The sequence below is a fragment of the Bombina bombina genome, chromosome 2 (genome assembly GCF_027579735.1).
Source record: "Bombina bombina isolate aBomBom1 chromosome 2, aBomBom1.pri, whole genome shotgun sequence".
NCBI lineage: Eukaryota > Metazoa > Chordata > Amphibia > Anura > Bombinatoridae > Bombina > Bombina bombina.
In genome coordinates, this window is record NC_069500.1 from 366,395,573 (window position 1) to 366,422,265 (window position 26,693).

Genomic DNA, 26,693 nt, shown 5'->3' on the forward strand with positions numbered 1-26,693 from the left:
TTGTTAATGGTGTTGAAGTTAAGAAGTGGTTAGTAAGTGTTTCTATCTTAGGGCTATGTGAAACTTTGTGTCCATCATATAGGTTTGCGTAAAATGCCCCAAATGTATCCACTATTTCCTGTGGGTGAGACGTGAGTGTGTGGTCTATTTTTTCAATATATGGTATATTGGCTGTTCCAAGCCGCTCTCTCAGTTTGTGGGCTAAATATTTATCAGGTTTGTTCGCATAGATGAAGTACTGAGACTTCAGTTTTAGTATGGCTCTATTAGCCTGTGAGTTCAAGTTCTTAGCTAGAGAGTCTCTTTTACTTTGCAATTTATTAAGTATGGAGGGACTTCCCGTCAACCTATGTTGTGTCTCTAGTTGTGCAATTTCTTCGTGGGTCTGCAGTAGTTCTTTTATTGTCTTCCTAGTGTGTAGAGCTTTTTGCTTAATGAGAATACCCCTAATAACCGATTTGTGAGCTGCCCAAGCATATGTGGGATTATCAGTTGAATATGTGTTTATGTTCCAGTACTCTGTAAGTTGTTGTAGTGTGGAAGCGTGTATATGTGGATTTTTGTGTATTATAGGGTCATAAGTCCAAGATTTGGTCCTATTGGGGTCAACCAGACCATGAATGTTGAGTGTCACTATTGAATGGTCTGACCAAACACACGGGCATACATTGGTGGAGTTTAGGGTTGGTTGCAAAATTTGACTAGTATATATGTAGTCTAGTCTAGAGTATCTGTTGTGTGCCGCTGAATAAAATGTAGTTTCAGTGGTTCCCCCATTCAAAGTTGTCCATGAGTCTATTAATGAGTGTGAGTCGAGTACGGTTTGTATTTTCTTGGCTATACTATTACGTCTCATTTGTTTATTAGATATTAACTCTGTCTTTCTTTTATCTATCGGGGTCATAGATATATTAAAGTCTCCCGCTAGGATAATTCTTATCTGAGACCATTGTGTCATAAGCTGCGATATCTTAGCAAAAAAAGCATGTTGTTGTTCGTTGGGTGCGTATACATTGCATAGGATAGTGTCTACATTGTCTAGCTGGCCCTTCAAAATTAGATATCTACCTTCCTCATCCGCTATAGTGGACTCATGTATATAGTTTACTGAGGATTGAATAAGGGTCGAGACCCCCAATTTTTTTGTCTGTGCTGTCGCATGGTGATGGATGGGATACCTTTTAGACCAATAGAAAGGAAGCTGGGGGGTCACAAAGTGTGTTTCCTGTAGAAACAATATATTGGCTTTAAGAGCTGTGTATTGTTTAAAGGCTATTCTCCTTTTGGTGTCTGTGTTCAAGCCTCTTACATTATGTGTGATAATGTTCAAACTACTTGTCATTTGTATGATGGTTGTGGTGTGCGTGCTTACCTTGGTTCAGCAGGGTTTTCATGGTTAGACCACCTACTCTGAGTTTTCTCCATCTTAATGTGGGCTTCAAGTGTGCTCTCATAAAGAGCCCCGTCGGCTGTGGGGTCCCAACCCCGGCACCCCTAAATATATAATAAGATATGTGACATCCATAGCAAACAGAAAAACATCTAAACCACCTATCGGGCCTATTGGCTTTCTCTCTTTCAAAGGGGGGAGGAGAAAAAGTGAAAGGAAAACAGCAAGATAAAAAACAAACAAAAACAGCACAATAAACTTTAAATATAAGTATTGTTGAACTGGGGGTGTCGCTGCAGCCACACCGAACTAGGGTTTAATAAACTTTTAAGTCCTGCATAATAACTCAAGTCTATGGGCAAGTCCTCGACCACTGCTTCATTATGGAGCCCTCTAAGAGGGGAGCAGAGTTTGCAGTGAGTGGTCATTGGTGTTAGGGCTTCCCGTTTTCGGCAACATTTAGTCCTGTAGGCCGCCAAGGGCTCTCATGTCCGACTTAGGAAAAGTCAAGTGCTGCCCCAAAGACAGTTGGAAGGTTCCCAATAGTCCCAATATTAGGGTTGCGAGAGGGGGGGCTAAGTCTTTTGTTTTTTCCTGGACGACTTGGTCCACTGTGGTTTGGACATCTGGTCAATTAGCTTCACTTGTTGTGATGAGATTGTTGTTGGTGTGAGTTTAGGTGTTTCCAGGCCTAGTACTTGACACACCTCTGGAATATCTGAGGCCTCCTTGAGAGTTATTGTTTTAGAGTCCTTAGTAATGAAGAGGGCAAAGGGGAAGCCCCATTTGTATGGGATCTGATGTTTTCGAAGTAATTGTGTCAGTGGTCTCAGGGATCCCCTGCGTTGTAATGTTTTTACACTTAGGTCTTGGTAGAACTGGATTACATTTCCTTGGAATTTGAGGGTGGGGTTTTTCCTTGCGGCCTGTAGAATTTTGTCCCTGTCTTGATGTAGTGCCATCCTAATGATTACATTTCTGGGAGGCAAGCCATCCTTAGGCCTGGGTTTGAGGGCTCTGTGTGCTCGCTCAATGCCCTTATTGAAGTCCTCAGAGCCTGCTGTTATCTGGTGGAAGAGCTGTGCTATGTAGGAGAGGAGGTCTTTGTTGAGGATACTCTCTGGTACTCCTTTCAATCTAATGTTGTTCTTCCTACTCCTATTTTCCAGATCCTCAAGTTTCTCCTGGATTTCAGCTAGTTCTTGTTGATGGGAGGTCACTGAATGGGTTACTTTCGTGATATCTTCAACTAGGGTGTCTGTGTGTTCCTCCAATGAGTCTATTCGGCCTCCAAGATCATTGAGGTCTGTTTTAATTTCTGATAGGCTATTGGTCATTGCTGTATGCATGCTATCTATTTTGTTCCAGAGTTTTTCAAAATTTGAGACCAAGTCTCTCAGATCTGCTTTAGTCACTGGGGTGGAATCTTCGTTAGTGTCAATGCTCTCTACATCTGACCCCTCTAGGTCTCCCCCCTCTGGAACATCTGATGTAGTCAGTTTGGGGTTTGTCGCCATTTTGAAAAAAGCATTTACTGGATTAGTTTTTGGCGTCTTATCACCTTTTATCACTCTTCTGGCGGACATTGTCAGGCTGGGGTGCACCACTTGTTATGGTTTTTTGCCGGATTGTAAACTGAGTCTCTAAGGGCAGGCACCTGGGTGTTCAGCTGTCTGGAGTCAGTAATTAAGTCGTATTCACTGCCTTCTTTATGTGGACAATGACGTGCTGGATTAGGGGGACCACCCTTTTCGGTGTGTGTATGCAGTATGTTAGTTTGGTTGTTCTTCAAAAATCTGCTGAGCAGGTGTCACAGCAGGGTTAATTTAGTAGCTCTTTCAACTGCTAGCAAGCTGAGTCTCTGGATTTGTATGTGTCTATGGGGTCAGCCACAGTGCACTTTACTGATATGTGGCGCGTGTAGTTTGCACTTTCTGATTGGTCTGTTTTAGGTTGCAGCGGTCAGCACTAAGGGTGCTCAGCTCAAGGGTATCCCCTTGTATTTTCAAATGTGTTCTGTCAATTGGGTTCACTGTGGGATACAATTATCACATGCAGGGACTACCTTCTTGTCAGTTAATCAGACTCAGTGTGGGTAAGCCTCTCGCACTTTCTTTCTGTTTTTTCCCCTAGGGTTCTGCCCTCCAACTACCGTTTTCTTTGAAGTTAGTGTTGCTCCCCCTGACTGTACTTCTCACCTCCAAGCTTATTTGATTTCCCCAGTCGCACGAGAAGCTCCATCTTCCAGCTTTTCACTCCGCCAGCGCCATCTTGGTTGTGACGTCACCCAGGTACCGCGGTAGCGCGGCAAATCTTCTCCGGTCAATATCTATGTTTAATGTTGACCGCTGTGCTCTGCTCTCTTGTGGCCGGACTGTCTATGTTGAGATTCGTGGTTCTGGTGTTAAGTAGTATAGTCCGCCGCCGGCTCCTAATATAATCTCCGTTGCTTCTTGTAGCGTCACAGCGCTTCCAGGCTCCAGATATCTTTTTTTTGCTGTTAGAGATTTGCGACTCAGCCCGCTTTCCACTCCTGGTTGTGTCTAGGATCTCTCCATAAATCAGGGAATCTTTTCAATCGAAGTTAGGACTTTTTGTCATCTATTTGGTCAGTGTGCTGAGCAGAGCTCAGTAATTAAGCTGCCATTTCTTAGCCCGGTCAGGCCACGCCCCTCCCAATGATCCACTTTAAAGGGAAACTCAGGTTTTATTAAATTTTCATGATTCAGATACAGCATGTAATTTTAAACAACTTTCCAATTTACTTCCATTAAAAAAATGTTCACAGTCTTTTATATTTACACTTTTTTGAGTCACCAGCTCCTACTGAGCATGTGCAAGAACTCAGACTATAAGCATTTGTGATTGGCTGATTGCTATCACATGGTACAGGGGGAGTGGAAATATACATAACTTTGAAATGTGTTAGAAAATAATCTACTACTCATTTGAAATTAAGAGTAAATGCTATTGTATTGTCTTTTTATCTTGCATTTGTTGATTATGCGAATCTACTGTGTTTACTGGTCATTTAACTGGTGGAGTGTATTAAACTGTCTACAAGTATTTCCTTTACACTTATGATTGTATTTGAAATATTTTATTTAGCCTGTGGTATTCCCACCCATCCTTAAATATTTTGGCCTCAATGCCAAGCTGTGTTAACACAGCCAGTAGAACAAATTATATTCCCAGTGGGTTCTAAAAGAAATAACGCCTAGATTTAGAGTTCTGCGTTAGCCGTCCAAACCAGCGCTAGGGGGTCCTAACGCTGGTTTTTACCGCCCGCTGGTATTTAGAGTCAGTCATGAAAGGGTCTAACGCTCACTTTCCAGCCGCGACTTTTCCATACTGCAGATCCCCCTACGCCAATTGCGTATCCTATCTTTTCAATGGGATCTTTCTAACGCCGGTATTTAGAGTCTTGGCTGAAGTGAGCGTTAGAAATCTAACGACAAGACTCAAGCCGCAGAGAAAAGCCAGGAGTTAAGAGCTTTCTGGGCTAACTCCGGTTTATAAAGCTCTTAACTACTGTGCTCTAAAGTACACTAACACCCATAAACTACCTATGTACCCCTAAACCGAGGTCCCCCCACATCGCCGCCACTCTATTAATTTTTTTAACCCCTAATCTGCCGACCGCACACCGCCGCCACCTACATTATCCCTATGTACCCCTAATCTGCTGCCCCTAACATCGCCGACCCCTACATAATATTTATTAACCCCTAATCTGCCGCCCCCAACGTCGCCGCCACCTACCTACAATTATTAACCCCTAATCTGCCGACCGGACCTCACTGCTACTATAATAAATGTATTAACCCCTAAAGCTAAGTCTAACCCTAACACTAACACCCCCCTAAATTAAATATAATTTTATTCTAACAAAATAAAATAATTCTTATTCCATAAATTATTCCTATTTAAAGCTAAATACTTACCTGTAAAATAAACCCTAATATAGCTAAAATATAAATAATAATTATATTGTAGCTATTTTAGGATTTATATTTATTTTACAGGCAACTTTGTATTTATTTTAACCAGGTACAATAGCTATTAAATAGTTAATAGCTATTTAATAGTTACCTAGTTAAAATAATTACAAAATTACCTGTAAAATAAATCCTAACCTAAGTTACAATTAAACCTAACACTACACTATCATTAAATTAATTAAATAAACTACCTACAATTAAATCAACTAAACTATATTAAAAAAACAAACAAACACTAAATTACAAAAAACCCCACTAAATTACAAAAAATAAAAAAAGATTACAAGAATTTTAAACTAATTACACCTACTCTAAGCCCCCTAAAAAAATAACAAAGCCCCCCAAAATGAAAAACCCTACCCTATTCTAAAATAAAAATTATACAGCTCTTTTACCTTACCAGCCCTTAAAAGGGCCTTTTGCGGGGCATGCCCCAAAGAAAACAGCTCTTTTGCATTTAAATAAACATACAATACCCCCCCCCAACATTACAACCCACCACCCACATACCCCTAATCTAACCCAAACCCCCCTTAAAAAACCTAACACTAAGCCCCTGAAGATCTTCCTACCTTAAAATTAAAAATATATATCAAAGCGCCAACAATAGAGGAGGGTCTTGTCTTAAATAGATTACTTTGACAATATTTATTACAATAATGTTTAAAATCTGATCATTCCATTTCTGGAAGATTATAATACATGAGTTAAATAGCAATGTGAGTTAGCAACTGTATACAATTACCTCTTATTAAAATTGACTATTTTTCAACATGGAATTTTCGAGTAAATACAATAAATAAAATATATATAAACACCGTAAGTAGATTCTCCAATTTTAGTCAAAAATTGAAATAAAAATAAAAGTCAATAAAATCCTTATATTCCCTCATGGATCCATGTTCACAATCTAAAATTTGACAATGTTAACAGTCACTATAAAATATAAAATCAGGTTGACCCAAATCTTTTGATAAAAATGTAAAGGATTTTAAAGCTCACCTACTAGTTAGGTGTGAAGGGATTCTAATTTCCCCTTTAACTTATGTATTTGACTTCCGTGCCTATTGCTAACTGTCTCTATTTCAAGGCTGCAATATACTAAAACATCAGTTTATCTGATAGAGCTTATGGCACAATTAATAATTTATTTGCATACACTCCTAATATCTGAGCGGGTTACCGCTATTGGTCAGCGGGTAACCGCTATTTAAATCGCCGTTGAAAAAATGATGAATGAATGAACCAGTCACTATTTCAAAGTTATAGTTCACCAAAACTTAAGCTCACTGGTAGAGCTTGTGCACAATTTTCCTGGTATTGACGAAACACTTCTATTACAATTTTCCTGGTATTGACGAAACACTTCTATTTTTTCAGCGAGTAGCTACTTTTTCAATCGCCGTGATACAAGGTGATTACTGAGTGACTAATACAAAATAACCATGTGCAAACAACTAATACAAAATAAACATGTGCAAACAACTTAAACATGTGCAAGATGTTCAACTGTGAGAAAAGATTATTCACTGTGAGAAAAAATTAATATTATGGTATAAGTGAAGTTTTAAAATCTCACTCAATTTCAACTATGTGTTTAACTTACAAATTTTAACATAAACCTATCTAATCTAACTTGGTTCAAAGGCACTATTTCTTAATGTGACATGATATTAAACTTAATTCCGTGGATAGATCCTTAAAGAATACAATCTAAAAGAATAATAGTGACTCTTCAATATTATATGCGGCTGACCATATTGACATAGAAATGTCAATCAATTTCACAATCAATCGTTTAATATTATTCTATAACTGACATTTCTATGGCAATATGGTCAGCCGCATATAATATTGAAGAGTCACTATTATTTTGCACATGTTTATTTTGTATTAGTTGTTTGCACATGGTTATTTTGTATTAGTCACTCAGTAATCACCTTGTATCACGGCAATTGAAAAAGTAGCTACTCGCTGAAAAAATAGAAGTGTTTCGTCAATACCAGGAAAATTGTGCACAAGCTCTACCAGTGAGCTTAAGTTTTGGTGAACTATAACTTTGAAATAGTGACTGGTTCATTCATTCATCATTTTTTCAACGGCGATTTAAATAGCGGTTACCCGCTGACCAATAGCGGTAACCCGCTCAGATATTAGGAGTAAATGCAAATAAATTATTAATTGTGCCATAAGCTCCATCAGATAAGCTAATGTTTTAGTATATTGCAGCCTTGAAATAGAGACAGTTAGCAATAGGCACGGAAGTCAAATACATAAGTTAAAGGGGAAATTAGAATCCCTTCACACCTAACTAGTAGGTGAGCTTTAAAATCCTTTAAATCTTTATCAAGAGATTTGGGTCAACCTGATTTTATATTTTATAGTGACTGTTAACATTGTCAAATTTTAGATTGTGAACATGGATCCATGAGGGAATATAAGGATTTTATTGACTTTTATTTTTATTTAAATTTTTGACTAAAATTGGAGAATCTACTTACGGTGTTTATATATATTTTATTCATTGTATTTACTCGAAAATTCCATGTTGAAAAATAGTCAATTTTAACAAGAGGTAATTGTAAACAGTTGCTAACTCACATTGCTATTTAACTCATGTATTATAATCTTCCAGAAATAGAATGATCAGATTTTAAACATTATTGTAATAAATATTGTCAAAGTAATCTATTTAAGACAAGACCCTGCCTCTATTGTTGGCACTTTGATATATATTTTTAATTTTGATTGTTTGTCTATTGACCACTAGGGGTCAATTTATCTTAGCCAAGGGTCAATACCAACAGGCGCTGGGTGATCTTTCTGTGATCTTCCTACCTTATCTTCACCATGCCGGATATCACCGATCTGTCCAGAAGAGGGTCCAAAGTCTTCCTCCTATCCGGCAAGAAGAGGACATCCGGACCGGCAAACATCTTCATCCAAGGTTCCTTTAAGGGACGTCATCCAAGATGGCGTCCCTCGAATTCCGATTGGCTGATAGGATTCTGTTCCGATCAGCCAATAGAATGCGAGCTCAATCTGATTGGCTGATTGGATCAGCCAATCGGATTGAACTTGAATCTGATTGGCTGATTCAATCAGTCAATCAGATTTTTCCTACCTTAATTCCGATTGGCTGATAGAATCCTATCAGCCAATCGGAATTCGAGGGATGCCATCTTGGATGACGTCCCTTAAAGGAACCTTCATTCGTTGTTAGTCCGTCGGTGAAGAAGGATGGCTCTGCGTCGGCTGCTTGAAGATGGTCCCGCTCCGTGCCGGATGGAAGAAGATAGAAGATGCCATCTTGGATGACGTCCCTTAAAGGAACCTTCATTCGTCGTTAGTCCGTCGGTGAAGAAGGATGGCTCTGCGTCGGCTGCTTGAAGATGGTCCCGCTCCGTGCCGGATGGAAGAAGATAGAAGATGCCGCTTGGATGAAGTTGTTTGCCGGTCCGGATGTCCTCTTCTTGCCGGATAGGAGGAAGACTTTGGACCCTCTTCTGGACGGGTCGGTGATACCCAGCGTGGTGAAGATAAGGTAGGAAGATCTTCAGGGGCTTAGTGTTAGGTTTTTTAAGGGGGGTTTGGGTTAGATTAGGGGTATGTGGATGGTGGGTTGTAATGTTGGGGGGCGGGGTATTGTATGTTTATTTAAATACAAAAGAGCTGTTTTCTTTGGGGCATGCCCCGCAAAAGGCCCTTTTAAGGGCTGGTAAGGTAAAAGAGCTGTTTAATTTTTATTTTAGAATAGGGTAGGGCATTTTTTTATTTTGGGGGGCTTTGTTATTTTTTTAGGGGGCTTAGAGTAGGTGTAATTAGTTTAAAATTCTTGTAATCTTTTTTTATTTTTTGTAATTTAGTGTTTGTTTGTTTTTGTAATTTAGTGTTTGTTTTTTGTAATTTAGTTTAGTTGATTTAATTGTAGATAATTGTAGGTAGCTTATTTAATTAATTTAATGATAGTGTAGTGTTAGGTTTAATTGTAACTTAGGTTAGGATCTATTTTACAGGTAATTTTGTAATTATTTTAACTAGGTAACTATTAAATAGTTATTAACTATTTAATAGCCATTGTACCTGGTTAAAATAAATACAAAGTTGCCTGTAAAATAAATATAAATCCTAATATAGCTACAATATAATTATTATTTATATTGTAGCTATATTAGGGTTTATTTTACAGGTAAGTATTTAGCTTTAAATAGGAATAATTTATGGAATAAGAATTATTTTATTTCGTTAGAATAAAATTATATTTAACTTAGGGGGGTGTTAGTGTTAGGGTTAGACTTAGCTTTAGGGGTTAATACATATATTAGAGTAGCGGCGAGGTCCGGTCGGCAGATTAGGGGTTAATAATTGTAGGTAGGTGGCGGCAACGTTGGGGGCGGCAGATTAGGGGTTAATAAATATAATATAGGGGTCGGCGGTGTTAGGGGCAGCAGATTAGGAGTACATAGGGATAACGTAGGTTGCGGCGGTGTACGGAGCGGCAGATTAGGGGTTAAAAGTGTAATGCAGGGGTCAGCGATAGCGGGGGAGGCAGATTAGGGGTTAATAAGTGTAAGGTTAGGGGTGTTTAGACTCGGGGTTCATGTTAGGGGTTCATGTTAGGGTGTTAGACTTAGGAAGTGTTTCCCCATAGGAAACAATGGGGCTGCGTTAGGAGCTGAACGCTGCTTTTTTGCAGGTGTTAGGATTTTTTTCAGCTCAAACTGCCCCATTGTTTCCTATGGGGGAATCGTGCACGAGCACGTTTTTGAAGGTGGCCGCGTCCATAAGCACCGCTGGTATTTAGAGTTGCAGTGGCGGTAAATATGCTATACGCTCCCTTTTTGGAGCCTAACGCAGCCGTTCTGAGAACTCTAAATACCAGCGGTATTTAAAAGGTGCGGGGGGAAAAAAGCACGCGTAGCTAACGCACCCCTTTGGCCGCAGAACTCTAAATCTAGCCGTATGTTAATAAAATGTTAATTTTCCATTGTTCTGAGATCTGATTATACCTACAAGCTCAACCCATTTTATTAGGTTGTGACTTCAAAACACAAAATCAGCTATTTCATATACACAAATAAACCTTAAAAAAGCAAATCTCATACATTTTATACTCTGCAGCTAGTAAAAAAAGTAATTGGAAAGAGAAAAACAATTTTATATTATACTGTCCCTTTAACTATTTGAGATGCTGCTTAAATGTATGCGTTTGTTAAGGCTTCCAGGGAGTTACGTTGCTTTTTTAGTCAGTGCAAGGGTTGTTGCTCCTGCCTATGTGTGGCGAGATTTTCTCATTTCTGCGTGCCTAAGTCCTTGCGCTGAATATATAATACCGAATGGTGATGCCAGTTCTATGTTAGTTTATGGGAGTAAAAAATGTTGGCGACGAGTAAAATATAAGCGCGTAACTTGTATGCTACGCCGTATATGTGATACCAAAACCACGTAAAAACCGGCATCGCCGGCTTTTGCGGCTGACACAGCACATGTAATCTTGCCCCAGTAGTGCATTGCTGCTCCTTCAACAAAATTATACCAGGGGCGGAGCCTACACTCAATGCGGCAAGACGTGTCTCCATGAAGCTCTGTGAGCCTGAAGCTAGTTATAAGAGTTTTTCACAGTTAAACTTGATATTTCTTACACTGAAGCAGCTCTTTATCTTTATTGATAGTTATACTCTAAGAGTGGATATTCTGACAAGAGTTCATGCCTATGTTTGTTGAGGCAGCTACGTGACAAGTTTCTTCTCAAAACTGGCAGCCATCTTAACAAGTCTCTATCTACGCAGTGAGCTTTGATACAGAGGAAGCTCCTATATGGCTTGTGGAGCGTAGGACTGGGGCTGCCGTATCATTACCCCCCCCCGAACTCCGGGGTTACGATATCCTTGAATAGGATAATAAGTGCACCTTGTACTACCAAAGCTGTTGCAGACTGCCACTTTACATTCAAGCATCAAACCGGACAGAGGTGGACTGATAAGTAGCGGGGAAGTAAAATGGAAGATATAATGAGCGCTGTGGACCGGTGGGAGTATGAGATAAAATCTCTTATCAAGAGCCACTTTGTAGAGCTAGAGCAGGAATTGCGCCTGATCCTGGAGCTATCTATTTCCCCGGGTCCTCTACATAGATCTGATCCACAAGGGGAGACCAAATCAAAAGGAGGACCGACAGTCGCACCAGTGCTGAGCACCGTGTCAGGGCCGGCAAATACAGTAGCACGCCACCAAGGGGTTAAAGAGGTCAGTGCCCACACTCACTTGTGCACTATACCTTTGCGGCCGAAACCGCCTATAGGCCACACACAGTTTTTAGCCGTGGAGCACAGATTGCTGACTACTAGTCACTCCCCGGCAGCTGCCAGACACAAGAAGCCGTTGTCAAGGTTACCGCCGCGGAAACCTGAGAGAGCAAGAAACCAATACCCCTGGAGATATCGGGACTCCACAAACGGGCTAGAGACACAGATTTCAGAGACTCCCGTCCCGGCATCTAAGCTGCTATCCTTCAAGCTCTCTTGGCACCTTCACATTGAACCCCTTCTGGTTCATTACGGAGACCTGAGTTGCGGAGCTCCAGCTCTTGACAAGCCCAATGGCAATTTGTTCCAGATTTTTGACCCTGGGGGCATAACATGACTTTCAGGTTTGGCGTCTGCTGTCGCTGCTTGAGCCAATATAACGGAAAGCCCCAGACTGTGACATGCGTTCAGCATGCTAGGACTGTTTTATTTTTAGGGTCTATGTATCAATAAGTTTTCCCCATAAAGGCAGATTGCTGCGGAAGCCCCCCTGGCAAGCTTGCATTCTCTATGGAGCTACGGGCTGAACTGATCCTCCGTAACTTGCAAACATTTTGGAACCTATTCTTTCAGACTGTTTAATGCACTGGGTGAGCTGCTCCGGTATCGAACAAACTTATATAGAGTAATGTACATCTTGCTGATATATATTCATGTTTGTTTTTGTGGTTCCCCAAGCTTTGTATCTAGCATTCTAATTTTTACTTGTTAAGCTTTATGTTATCACACGTTGTTTGCGCTATCTCAACTGCTATTAGGTGTCAGACCCACCCTTCATAATCACCGTGTTAGTACTGTTACTATCCCTTTAGCTGGAGGCAGTTAGGTCTGTCTACTTACTATCATGTTGGTACGATATTACCTAAGATAGATAGTTACATAGGTCTCCAAATATAGTATAGTTGTCTTGCTAACTACCTTTGATATACCCTCCTAGCTAGACCTTTGTTCAGATTATGCCATCCTGATTGATACTACCCTTCTGTGCACTATACTCCAGTAAGCTATCTGTCTCCATCACTGTTACGTGGTCACTGGTGTATAGTGCTATTTAGAGCTGAAGGTACAGCCATTCCTTTGCTATTATTTATATAATCATTATTAGGCGATTATTGTCCATGTCTGGTATATTATTCCATAGTTGGCACTGCATACAACAAGTGACGTTAAATTGTTTCCATCGCTATACAAAATTTAGTTTTCATATCTCTAAGCCCAAAAGAGGCTAAAATCCAACCTACCTTTCCTCCATTAAAAAATACTAAGCTATAAGAGGGTCCAAAAGTGACCTACTCGTACATTAGGAGGTATATATCCATATAAAAAAAAAAAAAATGAGGTTTCTCTTAAGATTTGCATACTGTTGTCTCTTATGAAGTTATGACAATACATAAAAATTATTCTTACTTGTGTGTGGTGAGCACTGTAACTACATGTATATTGTACTCTTCCTTGCATGTCATATTGTATTTACTTCTGTGTTAGTATGGCAAATCTCCACCTGCTATGTATTTGTTGTTTATTCCTCAATAAAAATATGCTATAAACACTAAATAAAAAAAAAATAAAAAAAAATTATACCAAGAGAATGAAAAAAAAATGATAATAGAAGTAAACTGGAAAGTTGTTTAAAATTGTATGTTCTACCTAAATCATAAAATATTTTTGGGGGTTTTATCTCCCTTTAAGTTTTAAATAGAAGCATTTTTGCAATATACTTCCATTAGCAAAAATGCTTATAGTAAAAGTGATTACTGTTTTTCAGCAGCATACGCACATATCCTGTGAGGGCTCGTGCACCAGTATTAAACTCAGAGAGATGGTGGTGGTGTGTTTTGTGTCAGTGAAGACTTTGGGGTCCATTTATCATTGAGTGGACGGACATGATCCGCTATAGCGAACCATGTCTGCCGCACATCGATAAATGCCGACAGCAGGGGGTGTCAATCAACCCGATCGTATTCGATTGGGTTAATTTGTGTCCGCCGCCTCAGAGCAGGCGGACAGGTTATGGAACAGCGGTCTTTCAGGCTTGCCAGAAACACGGGGCATCCAGCTCCATTCGGAGCTTGATAAATTGACCCCCTGGTGTCATATAAGCCAACACTGACTCTCTGAGCAGTCAAGGTGTCTGAAAACTGGTGCATGGACCTTAACATCATATCTGCTTATGCTGCTGAAAACCAGTAGTAACTTTTACTAGAAGCATTTTTGCTAATAGAAGTATATGGCAAAAATGCTTAAATGTAAATATGAACTGCACCTATGCACATGATCTTTCTATCTTAATGCAATCTAGCCCTTATTGTAGTAAACCAGTCATGTTTTGTTTTCTGCATTAAGAATCCAACTCAATACTGTTTCTCTGGTGCTTTGCAAAGGTGATATCAAATACATTCGCACCCTGCTTTGGTTTTGCATGGTAGAGTTAGTCAGTGTTTACTGTCCTAACAGGCCCAGACAATGCAGCCTCTGAATCACTGCGTGGATGTGGCAAGCAGTCATGCTGTTGTTTCCTCAGACACAATTAATGACAAGTTAAAACTAGATAAAACTGCTGATGTGCTGGTACCATTAGTTTTATGACATTATTTGCTTGCATCCTGTGTCTGCTATGTGGAACAGAGCTGTACAAGATTTCAGTAATTATTATTTCACTGCCACTTCGATTCTTACGTAACTCCAGATGTTCCGCACACAAGTGCGGCACTATCTGACTACTTTTGCTAGTTATCAAAAAACTAGCAGGTACGCTTGGCACTTTTCCGGCCCAGCGTACCTGGTTTTCAAACCGCCGCCCTGGAGGCAGCGGATCCCATAGGAATCAATGGGAGTCTGACCATAGCGAAAGTTCATGTTCGCTGCTGCCAGACATCCCATTCATTCCTATGGGAGCTGTCTACACCTAACACCCTAACATGTACCCCGAGTCTAAATACCCCTAATCTGCCCCCCCCCCTACACCGCCGCAACTAAATAAATGTATTACCCCCTAAACCGCCGCTCCCGGACCCCAACGCAACTATAATAAACTTATTACCCCCTAAACCGCCGCTCCCGGAGACCACGCCACGCTAATAAACTGATTAACCCCTAAACCGCCGCTCCCTGTCCCCGCCGCAACTATAATATATGTATTAACCCCTAAACTGCCGCTCCCGTACACCGCCGCCACCTACATTATACCTAGTAACCCCTATCCTGCCCCCCCCTATACCGCCACCACCTATAATTAAGTTATTAACCCCTAAACCGCCGCTCCCGGACCCCGCCGCAACCTATATTAAACTTATTAACCCCTAATCTGCCCCCCCTACACCGTCGCCACCTATAATACATTTATTAACCCCTATCCTGTCCCCCCCTACACCGCCGCCACTGTAATAAAATTAATAACCCCTAAACCTAAGTCTAACCCTAACACCCCCCTAACTTAAATATTAATTAAATACATATAAATAAATGTAACTAAATGAATCCTATTTAAAACTAAATACTTACCTTTAAAATAAACCCTAATATAGCTACAATATAAATAATAATTATATTGTAGCTATTTTAGGATTTATTTTTATTTTACAGGCATCTTTCAATTTATTTTAACTAGGTACAATAGCTATTAAATAGTTATTAACTATTTAATAGCTACCTAGCTAAAATAAAGAGAAATTTACCTGTAAAATAAAAACTAACCTAAGTTACAATTACACCTAACACTACACTATACTTTAATAAATTATTCCTATTTAAAACTAAATACTTACCTGTAAAATAAACCCTAAGATAGCTACAATATAATTAATAATTACGACTCAAGGTAGGATGATCTTCAGGGGGGTAGTGTTAGGTTTATTTAAGGGGGGTTTGGGTTAGATTAGGGGTATGTGGGTGGTGGGTTTTAATGTTGGGGCGGGTTGTATTTTTATTTTACAGACAAAAGAGCAGAATTCTTTGGGGCATGCCCCGCAAAAGGCCCTTTTAAGGGCTGGTAAGGTAAAAGAGCTGGTAACTTTTTAATTTAGAATAGGGTAGGGCATTTTTTTATTTTGGGGGGCTTTGTTATTTTATTAGGGGGCTTTAGATTAGGTGTAAGTAGCTTAAAATTGTTGTAATATTTTTTAAATGTTTGTAACTTATTTTTTTATTTTTTTGTAACTTAGCTTTTTTTATTTTTTGTACTTTAGTTAGTTTATTTAATTGTAGTTATTTGTAGGTAATTTATTTAATTAATGTAATGATAGTGTAGTGTTAGGTTTAATTGTAACTTAGGTTAGGATTTATTTTACAGGTAATTATGTATTTCTTTTAGCTAGGTAGTTATTAAATAGTTAATAACTATTTAATAACTATTCTAACTAGCTGAAATAAATACAAAGTTACCTGTAAAATAAATATAAATCCTAAAATAGCTACAATGTAATTATTAATTATATTGTAGCTATCTTAGGGTTTATTTTACAGGTAAGTATTTAGTTTTAAATAGGAATAATTTATTAAAGTATAGTGTAGTGTTAGGTGTAATTGTAACTTAGGTTAGTTTTTATTTTACAGGTAAATTTCTCTTTTTTTTAGCTAGGTAGCTATTAAATAGTTAATAAGTATTTAATAGCTATTGTACCTAGTTCAAATAAATTGAAAGATGCCTGTAAAATAAAAATAAATCCTAAGATAGCTACAATATAATTATTATTTATATTGTAGCTATATTAGGGTTTATTTTAAAGGTAAGTATTTAGTTTTAAATAGGATTAATTTAGTTAGTAAGAGAAATATTATTTAGATTTATTTAATTAATATTTAAGTTAGGGGGGTGTTAGGGTTAGTGTTAGACTTAGGTTAAGGGGTTAATAATTTTATTACAGTGGCGGCGGTGTAGGGGGGGCAGGATAGGGGTTAATAAATGTATTATAGGTGGCGGCGGTGTAGGGGGGGCAGATTAGGGGTTAATAACTTTAATATAGGTTGCGGCAGGGTCTGGGAGCGGCGGTTTAGGGGTTAAACTATTTAGTTGCGGCGAGGTCCGGGATCTGCAGGATAGGGGTTAATAACTTTATTATAGGTGGCAACGGTATAGGGGGGGCAGGATAGGGGTTACTAAGTATAATGTAGGTGGCGGCGGTGTCCGGGAGCGGCGGTTTAAGGGTTAATACATTTATAAGAGTTGCAACGGGGTCTAGGAGTGGCGGTTTAGGGGTTAGTAACTTTATTGAGTTGCGGGGGGCTCCGGGGGTGCCGGTATAGGGGGTAGAACAGTGTAGTTAGTGTGTGTGCTTAGTGACAGGGGTATCAATAAAGCTGTCAAAAAGCCGAAGAGCAGCGAGATCGGATGTGTGATAACTCTCACAGTCCGCTGCTCATCGCCCCATACTTGGTGCATGGCTTTTTGACAGCTTTTTTGATAACTTAGGCGAACGTATTCAGGTCCGCGGCGGCAATGGTAGGCGAGCTTAGGCGGGCGTATTGGACCGGCGAAGGCAGGTAAAGTAGACGGCTTGATAACTACCCCTCATTGAGTCTTATTACCGGTGTACTGATTTTTTATTTATAAGACTCATTGACTTTATAATTTATGTTGAATTTGGGCACATTGTCTCTATAATTACAAATAGAAATTTGTGGATTTCACATATAAACTTCACTGTTTTGCACAATATTTTGCATCCTATAGGCGTTTAGCCAATCACAGATACATGTTTTAATCTCACACACTCCCAATTATTATCTGGAATATCACTTATTTGTACTCATAATCACGATCCCTTTAGCTGGAAACAGCGCCCTTACTTATCTTTCATTACACTTATTTTACCCCGAAAAGACTGAAGGATCTTTTCTCTGTGTAGGGTGTTTGGGATCCCTGTAGTTCCAGCGCTCTACTCTCTCACACATTGGGAGACATTTAATAATAGATTCTTTAAAACTGCTCTCTGCATTATCCATTAATATTCTAGATTCTGGCGTTTAAAGTAATCAAAAATGCACAGTAACACAAGCTACACATATACACACACTCAAATACACAGAAACACACACTATATAGCATACACTTACACATGCAGATACACACACACACACTACATAGCATACACGTATACATGCAGAACACACACACTACATAGCATACACTTATACATGCAGATACACACCAACTACACAGCATACACTTATACATGCAGATACATACACACTACATAGCTTACACTTATACATGCAGATACACACACTACATAGCATACACATGCAGATACACACACACTTCATAGCATACACTTATACATGCAGAACACACACTACATAGCTTGAACTTATACATGCAGATACACACACACACTACATAGCTTACACTTATACATGCAGATACATAAGGGATTAAATGCCATATCCTCCTCTGTGGGAAGAATTATCATAACTTAACTATTTACATTCTCAAATTTAATGTAAACCTTTAACTTAATTTCTAACATAGAAATAAACACACAGACAACTTTTGGTTATAAAACCTGCAGGTCACATTTATTGTGGCAACACAGGAACCAAACGACCAGCATGAATAAACATGGACCAGGGGGGCGGCAGTCAGGTACTAGCTAATGCGTAGTAACCCATGCTAACAAGATGGGCAGTACCAGGGCACAGGAGAGGAAGCAGAGCGTAGCTCAATACTGGAAAGGCTTAGGGAGTTATCGGCTTCGAATCATACGGGCAGGGAACACCCCAGACACGCGTCTGAGGACTTCACCCCTGGCCGGAAGTAGCCATCACTCTACCTCGATAACATCCTGCCCCCGGACACTGTCCACCCGCCACAAGATCGCCCACATATTCAGGGCTACTCTCGCTGCCATCCAAACTCACACAAATAGGTGTGTCTTAGGTTGTCTTAGGTTGTCAATAAACAGGTCGATGCCATGGTCCGAAAGATGTACCCCATCGCCTCGGTAGAGGCTCCGGTCAGCTGCCGTAATGGTTTTGTGCTCCACAACAAAGCCCCTGAGCTCAAACATCAATTTCCTTACGTCCCTATTGAGCTTCTTCCTGACCTGAAACGCTGCTCTATAGCTGGCCATATGATGCCACGTCAACCTAGGAATAATATTTGACCATCCCATTCTCACACCAGGCATCCAAGCTTTGAAGGTGCGCAGGTCCGACTGGATTACCGCACTCAAATCCCGTCCGGGAATTGAGCCAAGATCGTTTCCACCTAAGTGGATGATCAAAACGTGTGGTTTCTCCCAAAGCGTCATGGCGTCTTGCAGTAATCCAGGCAGATCTGCCCAGCAAAGGTCTCTCCTTCCTATCCACCTAACAACCACCCTAGATGACGAGAACCCCAGTTGCTGTCCTCCAGGTCGAGTAGAAGCTTGGATGGCTGCCCAGTGCACAAACGAGTGCCCCACAATCCAGGCACGAAGCGGACCACTGCTAGGCCCTGTAACAGAAACAAGTGTTAGGTTCATATCACAACAGTGAAAACATCACAACATCAACACACCATAATTCTTAGCAGTGGGATAAAAGGGGTCTCACATATAATTGATATCTCTTGGATTTCCACCTCCCCAATGCCATTATATTGGGATTTAAACACGCCTTTTCTACAGTCCATGCCAAGACCCTCCGGAACTGGAACCTCGTAAGGGGGGTACCGTACTGGCGAATTAAAAACCTCTTTGAACCAACTGGACGCAACGTCCGAGAAGGCCTTCAGCAGGACATAAGGGCAACTGGCTGAACCCTGATGCAAAGGGAGCGACAGCCAAGCCCCCCTACTTTCCTGATCCACCTTGGATCTAGGAATGAATAGCAATACCCCCTTCTCAGCGAATCTAACGTGTTCAGTTAGCACGCCTCCCACTTTTGCCATCTTAGACTGCGGTACCAATTCCCCTACTCGCAGGGACCATGAAACACCATGGCGAACGCCGCGGAAAACAGCTGCACCTCATATTCCGAGGAGCAGACTTCAGGTAGAACCTGAAGCAAAAGGAGTAACCAATCAGCAGTTATGGGTTCCCGAACGTCAGGTCGCCGCACTTCTGACCTCCCCCTGCCCCGAAGAATTTGGCGAACCATAAACGTCTTGGAAGAGTCCGTCGGCGTGAACAATTTACAGAAAAAGGATACCGCTGCCAACCTTGCAGTCGCAGCCCCCTTTTTTACTTGCTTAGTTCTAAGCTCCGCAAGCCAGCGCAACAACCAATCTTGCTCACCTGCGCAGGAAGGAAATCCCTGAACATCGCAGAAGAATACCCATTCTTCCCAATACCTCACATAAGACTTCCAAGTGGAAGGTGCCAGGGATGCCTTCAGTAATGGAATCAAAGACTGCCATCCAGTGCCACCTGCCAAAGGAAAGGAGGACAGGGACACCATAAGTCGCAGCGTTAGGAGCAAACTTCCTAAAATGTTCCCATTGGAAACGAGAAAACGCATCAGCTATAATATTAGCAACCCCAGGGACATGCCTAGCCTGAAACTCAATGTTCCGCTTTAGGCATCCCAAGACCAGAATCCTCAGATATCTAACCACTGCTGGGGATGAAGATGAGAGTCCATTGATGGCAAAGACCACACTCATATTGTCCGTCCAAAAAACCACAGAATTGTTTTTAAGTTCATCCTCCCATATCTCCAACGCCACCAGAATGGGGAAGAGCTCCAGGAGGCACATGTTCCTGGTAAGCCCCTTAACGGTCCATTCCACCGGCCACGGCTCAGCACTCCACCTACCATCTAGGTAAGCACCATAGCCGAAAGCCCCCACAGCATCCGTAAAAAGGTGAATGGACTGCGCGGATGTCTGAGGTTTTCTCCAAATTCAAACCCCATTGAAATCCCTAAGGAACTGATCCCAAACCTGGAGATCGTCCTTCATGTCTTTGTTAATCCTTATTCTTGCCTTGGGGGAGGTCACCCCCGGCAACAGGCACTCCATCATTTTTAGAAAAATTCTCCCCATAGGGATGACTCGCCCCGCAAAGTTGAGCAAACCCAACAGGGATTGCAGCTCTTTTAACATGCAAAAACTCGCCGAAGGAAGTCCTCACACTTCCTCCAGCATCTTCCGGACTTTATCTGCCGGAAGTCTGCATTCCTCGGCTACAGAGTCAATTTGAATCCCTAAGAATGTAAGACATGTACAAGGGCCGTCCGTTTTGTCCTCTGCCAAGGGAACACCAAATTTTGTCATTAATAGCCTCATGGTGTGCAGAAGTAATTCACATTCCCTGGAGCCCTTTCTGCCCACCAATAAAAATTCATCTAGATAGTGAGCAATTCTATCTTCCCCCGTCACCTCGGCAACAGCCCAGTGTAAGAAAGAGCTGAAAGCCTCAAAATAGGCGCAGGAAATTGAACACCCCATGGGTAAACAACGGTCGACATAGAACGATCCGTTGAAAAAACATCCCATTAGATGAAAGGAAGATGGGTGAATCGGCAGCAGTCAAAAAGCAGACTCTATATCAAGTTTTGCCAGCAAGGCACCTTGACTCGACCTACGAAGCACCCTTAAGGCATCATCAAAGGACTGATAATGAACCATACTCAATTCCTGGGGGATGGCATCATTGACTGACCTGCCTTTCTGGTAGGAAAGATGTTGAATCATCCTAATCTTCCCTGGGTCCTTCTTTGGCACGGCCCCTAAAGGAGAGATAACCAATCCCGGCATAGGCTTTACTCTAAATGGTCCGGCCATCCTACCCAGGGAAACTTCCTTATCCAATTTTTCCTTTAATGCCTCTGGAAACTGGTAAGCAGATTTCAGGTTCCTGCGGCCCGCAGCACCCTTAACCTTACCTTGTACCGGAATAATGAAACCTTCCTGGAGACCCAACTCCAGCAAGGAAGCCGTGGGTACAGCGGAAGCCAAGGTCTAATTGCGGCCACCCTCAGCGGGGTGCCCGCTCTTACCGACAACAGGGCCCCTTGATCCAGCCCTATCCTGTTTCTCGCCTTTCTTGACGCAATCTGAGGCTGGGTGAGGTCCCCTGCAGTTGCGGCACGCGTGCCGAAAGGAACACGCAGTTCCCAGCACGCAGTGCTTATCTTGAAATTTCCAACAGATCCCGGCGGGGCATCTGCAAAACCTACTTGCAGAGCGGACCTGGTGTGATCCCGCTGGAGGAGCAGAAGTCCCCGGGACTTTCTCAGGACCCAACCGGACCCAAAGCTGCATCTCCACACATCCAAAGTCCAGAAGAGGGTTACCTACCAACTTCCTGCGGAATTCCTCATCATAATCCCGCCAGGCTCCATCACAATAATTTTCCGCAATGATTTCCATATTCTCCGTATATTTTAATATGGCTAAACACTGATCTGGCCATTTTTCTAAAAAAACAAGAAGCGTAAATCCTGAAACAACATCGCCATTCGTGGAACGTGTAAGGGCGCTGGTATTTCTTTGGCCCGGTCCCATCTTCAGCTCTCTCCTTCTGCCTCAAGGCTTCCACAGAGAGCTCAAAGATATTAACATACTTCCCATCCTGAATGTGCCGAACCGTTTTAGTTTTAAGATGTTCGTGCAAATCGTAAGATGACCAAGATCGTGTATCGCCGTGGAGTGCCACCTTGCGGTTAGCAGGTCCACGTACGTCACTGACTATAGATCTGGGTTGGGATGCCCTATCAGACTTCTCAGAGGTAACAGGTTCTGAAGATCTTTGCAACCCCTTCCTAGCAGATTTTCTTTCCTCTGTCAACCACCTGAGCATTTTGTACATGCGCTTATGACCCTTAGCATTTAAACCCAACTCTTTGTCATTCTCTGACCCAGAATCATCCAGGATGACGTGAAACCCCTGAACCCCACTGAAACTGAGGACTCAACGGTTTGCAACCCCATCCTAGGCGGTATCACCACCACGCCCGAAGTTGATGGACGCTCATCCTCTAACACCATGGAATCTGCACCACTTTCTGTTTCTCTCTCCATGTCACTTCTGGAATCGCCAGTAGTCACCATGTCACTATCCTGAAAAACAGAATGCAAGAGAGGAGTACCATGCAGGGGAAGTTCAGCTCTCCCCTTCCCCCTGCTCTCACAATGCTTTTCCCCCCCCTCAGGCACTCTGGGAACACATGGGCGCTTACCACGCCCCTCTCCAACATGCACACTCTGCTCTTCCTCAGAAAAATCTTCAATATCCTCGCTAAAGTGTATTGACTTAGGGGCCTGGGCAGGGGCCTTCTTGCGACTTCTAGTTGGCACTAATTCCATATCTAAACTATGAAATTGAGATGGGGTACCCTGCCTAGCAGCCGACCTAGTAACTATCTTCCTAGCAGCGGGCACCGCCACGGTCGCGCCCTGCGGCCTACTATGGATATCCGTGCAGTCTATCCCATCCATGCTGCCATCGTCCGTGGCAATCGCCACGCCTGTGGAGTCAGAATCCATGTTATCACCACTCATTCTACACATACTGGGCCTATTAGGTGTTGCGGCACCTTTATTTTTGCCCGCTGAGGCCTTAGCCCCTAACCGCATGTTAGCGGTTTTATTATCCCCTTTATCCTGATAACCTGAAATGACTTCCACTCCATACACCGTGAGGGACACTGGGGGGGACCGGTAACCAAACCGGAAGGGCTGGCCACTGCATCGGCCTGATCAGAAATTTCAGGCACAGTCATAGTACTACCACCCTCACTAGGATCACCCTGGGGAGGGACATGGGAAGGAGAAAACAAAGGGGTTCGACCCACCGTTTCAGGGGATGGTGCAATCCATTCAGCTTCATCACTCTCCTCCATGACTTCTCTCTCTGTAGGTTCCTCCCTAGCCTCTGTAGGTTCCTCCCTAGCCTCCATGATTCGCTTTGGAGGTACTTTAGGTCTCCTTGAACGCTTCATGTGAAAACTTTGAAGAAACCAGCAGAAAGAGGACTTGTGCTTCCTGTACAGGGCTTAAAAAGGTAAGCTGGAACCCCTCCTCTCTATCTGCAACATTGTTTCACACACACACAACATAGCACTCCCACTCCTCTGTCTTGGCCTTAACCCTTATGTGTATTCCAGGCAAGTTGCCTTACATTTCCTCACACACTACATAGCATACACTTATACATGCAGATACACACACTTATACATGCAGATACACACAAACACTACATAGCTTACACTTATACATGCAGATACACACACACACACTACATAGCTTACACTTATACATGCAGATACACACACACACACACACACACTACATAGCTTACACTTATACGTGCAGATACACACACACACTACATAGCTTAAACTTATACATGCAGATACACACACTACACAGCATACACTTATACATACAGATACTTACACACTACACAGCATACACTTATACATACAGATACACACACATTACATAGCTTACACTTATACATACAGATAAACACACACTACATCATATATGGGTATCTGTAGTTCATTGTATGGGGTCCTTGGGTTGGCAAGCACATTAGCTGGCAGTCTGAAGCTGCCACTGTTCGTTACCCTGGTGTTAGCATTGCTCATTGTATAAAATGTAGGCATGCTAGTATTATCACCAGGGGTTAAATGTCATCACTACCAGAGGTTAGGGGTCACCATTACCTGAGGTCAGAGGGTATACAGCCTTCTTATGCTGCTTTACCCACACACCATTCCTTTTTTTTAAATGTATTTATTTTTTAAAATGCATGGGGCGGGGGGCGTTTCAAAGCAGTGGTTCTAAATGGCTACATCTTTCTGGAGCTCTGGGAGAGGAGATCATAATCCGCTGATTATCATTCCATAATCACAGCATCTACCATCAATACGATTAAAATCGTACCTCTACATAATCCGCACCCTTATTTCAGCCCAAGTTGCTGTATTGATGATCCTAGAGACAGAAAAGGACACCTGAGGCCTGTAGCGGTGACAAACTCAAAGGCAAGTTCCCCCCAGCCTGCCAGGGAATTTGCCAGAACTGACTGTAATCCAAGCCTTCTTTAACACCCTAGATTGCCTATAACACTTATCATCCTAGCAAGCAGGAATAAGCCTTAACACAGCACAACAACACAATAAGGAATGATAATGAATCCTAATGCCGCCACTTGGGTTGAAAACTCTTCCAACACACAGGACCTACTGATCATCAAACTGGAAGCTTTGTTTTAAACATTAATAGATAAAGCGCTCTCAGAACAAGAGCTTAAACGCCTTATGGATAGAGCACCACCAGCAAAATCGGTAGATCCGACATTGCAGCAGCCTACGATCTACAGGCCCAACTTACCCTTAGGGCCCGGGGAGTTCAAACAATTCAACTTGCAGAAGACTGGGGAGTTTTCTCAGCAAACCAGCAACCTAATAACCCAATTTTTGCTGAAAACATGGAGCGATAACTACATGCTTATGGACAACTTGTGCTGGAAAGACCCCCAAGCCATATCCCTTTTTCCACAACCAGAGCCTACCACCTTAAAATGGCGCACAAAAAAACTTCAAGCAGCACTCCGAAAAAGGTCTCGGACATCAACAATATAAGTTCCACCAGTGGTGAGTGGAGAGTACCTTTAAATATAAGAACATCCTGGGATCGTTCCGGAACAGCAAGTCCGACCTTATGGTCGGGATAGAAACCAGAGTCAGAGCAGCCACCTCTGGGTCTTGGGGGGGGCCCGGGGAGACTAAGATTGGAGACACTAATTCCTCTGTTTCCTGAGGACCCTGCGGACGCTATTCTAGACTTCACACCGCAATATGGAAACATCACTACGCCATACGGCTCAATATGGGATCTAAGTTCTTCAGGAACACCTTCTGCTGACATACCATTCGGAAATACAATCTAGCTGAAAAGAAGCATCAATCCTTTTCCAGTCATTTATATTGAAGAGGCAAAAGCTATGTACTTAACACAGACAAACTCTGGGGGTTAAGAGAGTAATTATAATACATAACTGTCAAAGTGTTCCATGTTGGCAGGTATTAATGTTTTAATTGAATTGTCTAATAATACCTTGTGAGGCTTATACTTATACTGCTTTTATGTACACAACCCTATATAGCAAAATGCAAAATATACAGATAATGAAACCATAGAGTGGGAGAAACTGGTTACGTTAAATATGTAGTACTATTGTTTTCTATAGGCTACAACCGTTAGAGCATTTTATGCTGGAAAATTATAATGTTTTAATCGTGCTGTTTAACAACAGCCTGCATGACTTAAACATATACTGCTCAAGCACGCACAATACTACATATCATATATAGATATTGTACACATAAAACGGGAGAAGCTGATTTTTGTTTAGTTGTAGCAAAATACAACCCACTTGCACATAGCTAATAAGATGACACTGATTTTTGGTAACAGAGGGTGTATACAGTACCTTATACCTATATATTACCCACCTAGGCTTACACATATTTAGTAGATGCGACGCCAATGCATATCTTATAACATAAAAGATAGAATACACATTAGAGGGGTTATCAGAGATTTAAAAGTCTTCTCCTATATTAAGTAATCGCCCACAATAGCCAATTATTTACCTTCTTATGTCAACTTGGGAAAAACAAAGGAGTATTACCACTCAGCTAGATTACGAGTTTTGATCGCTATAGGGAAATTAACGACCGCCACAAAAGCGGCATTATTTCACCTCCCTATAGAGCTGCTATTACAGGTTTTAAAAAAGCAGGCTTGTGCGGGCGATATGGTGGCGTTGAGCTCCATACCGCACTGAAATCAAGCGCTGCTTTGACGTGCTTGTGCGCGATTTCTCCATAGACATCAATGGGCAGAGCCAGCAAAAAAAAGCCTAACACCTGCGATCATGAAAACAAAAGCTCCGTAACGCAGCCCCATTGATGTCTATGGGGAAAAGAAAAAGTTACGTTTAAACCTAACACCCTAACATAAACCCTGAGTCTAAACACCCCTAATCTGCTGCCCCTAACATTGCCGCCACCTACATTACAGTTATTACCCCTTAATCTGCTGCCCCTAACATCGCCGCCACCT